General features: G+C 66.6%; 1 non-coding gene across 1 annotated transcript; it reads right to left on the bottom strand.

Annotated features, from left to right (window-relative positions):
* Positions 1–1256: 1256 nt before the first annotated feature.
* LOC140472662 (5.8S ribosomal RNA) lies at positions 1257–1410 on the bottom strand. Its single transcript, XR_011957808.1, has one exon. It is a non-coding gene; the product is annotated as a 5.8S ribosomal RNA (ribosomal RNA).
* Positions 1411–2500: the final 1090 nt, after the last annotated feature.

The following is a 2500-nucleotide window of genomic DNA, read 5'->3' as shown; positions in this document are numbered from 1 at the left end:
CGGAGACCCTCCCCCGTCCACGGCGGGAGGCGAAACTCGGAAGTGCCGGCTGCTTACTCGAGCGGAAGGGTCAGCCTGATTCCTGCCTTGCCGGAGGCCCGGTCGCGGGGGTGACGACCCGCCGCCCGGGACGTGCGAGGCACCAGCAGACAGAGACTGCCCGACGGTCAGAGAGAGGGAGAGAGGAGTGCCGAGGCTCAAGTGGCGAACGGTCGCGCAGGCACGCCACGCACATCGATCGCCAGCCGCGGAACGGCACGGCCTTCAGTGGGGCCGGCGGGCGACGCCGCTCCTGAACCCAGCGGCCCCGAGTCGGACGAGTTGAGGAAGGCACGCCGACGGTGACAGGGTACGGAAGACACAGCGGTGGCCTTCTGGCGACTTGGCCCCCGACAGCCCGACGTTCCGCCGTCCTCCCGATGGCCAGGAGGACCGTGCGGGGGTCGGCCGACGGCGTGGTAGGTGTGCCTGCACGGTGACGGAGCACACACCACGCCCGCCAACCCCTCCGTACCTCCCGAGACCGGTGGCAGGACGGAGCGGAAAACGTGCGGACTGAACGGGAGAGCCAAGAGCCAGCGATCCACGCGCGTGCGACCGTCCAAGTCACAGCGTTCGACGAAAACCTCCTCCCTCGGCCAGGCACTCGGCGCCAGCAGGGGAGACAGGATCAGACGCCCCGCCGGCCACTTAAGGCCGAGGACGAACCACGAGACGGGCGGCTGCAGCAGCGGGCGGCCTGCAGCTCCCAGCACTCTCAATCGATCAACCATCGAGTCGGGTCAGCGTGTCAAACCGGCGAGCTCCACGGTCAGGCCGGCGGCGCACCAGCACCGGACCTCCGCGGCTCCCTTCACTCTTTCCACTGCCAGCCAACCGAGAGACGGACCCAATGCGGACGTGCAGAGCTTAGGCAGACCCCCCACTGGAGGCTCAACACTTCGTGGCAGCTCCGTGTCCCAGAGACCAGGAGGGTTGGCACACACACACAGTGTGAACCACCGACAGCCATTCTGGGACCGGTGACAGCCGTGCTGGCCCCACTGCCACGACACAGACGGACGCCAGGCCGCGCTCCCCGGCGGGGGGATGGCGTCGAGCCTGACGAACGGAATGTGCAGGGTGGGGGGGAAAGGCCAAGCGCTCCGACGCCGGAGGGCTCCGGAGTCTGAACTTAGGGGGACAAAGAGGACGGGTCCTCTGCGACACCCCAGCCGCGCTCTCGCCAGCCAAGGCGAGTGCGATTGATTGCCAAACGACCCTCAGACAGGCGTGGCCCCGGGAAGAACCCGGGGCCGCAAAGTGCGTTCAAAGTGTCGATGATCAATGTGTCCTGCAATTCACATTAATTCTCGCAGCTAGCTGCGTTCGTCATCGACGCACGAGCCGAGTGATCCACCGTCAAGAGTTGTCTGAGTTTGTTTTAGGTCTCTCCCTCGCCAGAGGAAAGCGACCCGGACCGCACATACGCTCCCCACCTTGAGCTACAGCCACCTGCACGCCGGCGTGCGGGCGGAGCAGGGTGGCGTGAAGCGATGGGGAGCACCATCCTGGTGCGGCCCGCAGAAACATACGTCTATTGGGGGGAGGAGGACAGGGCGCCCAAGAGGCGATGCGTGCCCCAACGCACCGCAGCGACGGAGGCAGGATCACCGCCACCATGTCGCCCGCCTAGTATCACGAGGCGTGCAGCAGCTTTGCCCTAGGAAAAGCAGAGGCGGGAACGGGCACCGGCCATCGGTTCGGCAGCGTCACTGACGCGTGCACGTGGCGGCGTGTCGGCGAGCGGACTTCCTGCGAGGAGGCGGGGGCGGCACTCGCCCGAGCAGACGCCCGCCCGGCCCAGCCACCGCCGAGGTGGACTGGGAGTCGCGGCAACGGCTCGTCATACTCGTTCCCACACTCACAGCGCAGCTTGCCCGCAAGCCACCGACCACCGATCGACGCCAGGCGCCCCGACCGAGAGCGGGATCGCTCGTTCGCCCTGCTGGCAGTTCGCTGGGGATCACTACTGCACGGAGCTCGGAGACCGACGGGCGGCAACTCGAGAGTCTTTAAACCACCACCCCCATCCCGCAAGTGCAAAGAGGCTGTATACGCACAGACGGGTGAGGGGAATAGGTACCCCGTCGGGTTTGAAGGGAGCGTGACTAGATAGCAACGATGTAAACCCAGCCGATTTGGGAGCGAAAGACCGGCGCCTGCATCACCGGCTTCGTTTCCCGTGGCTGGAGAGTACACCGAAACCCTCCGTCTGTCGCGAGCTCCCGACGACGCGGTGCCGCCAAGCAGCAGGGCCGGACCTGGTGTGGCTCCCCTCGTCGATCACAGACCGGTCGGCACTACTGACGAGACGGTGGAACGGGCTTCGCCCCTTGTGACGAAGGGTGATGCGAACCCGCCCGCCCGCGTGCGTTCGGGGTGGACTCGGCAAACGGAGATTTGAAATCGGAAAGTGTCCTCCTGCCCCGCGCAGGTAGGCGCCCAACAGTTGTGGGGG

Source organism: Chiloscyllium punctatum, unplaced genomic scaffold (assembly GCF_047496795.1).
Source record: "Chiloscyllium punctatum isolate Juve2018m unplaced genomic scaffold, sChiPun1.3 scaffold_400, whole genome shotgun sequence".
NCBI classification, from domain to species: Eukaryota; Metazoa; Chordata; class Chondrichthyes; order Orectolobiformes; family Hemiscylliidae; genus Chiloscyllium; species Chiloscyllium punctatum.
This window is presented reverse-complemented; position numbering and strand designations above follow the sequence as displayed.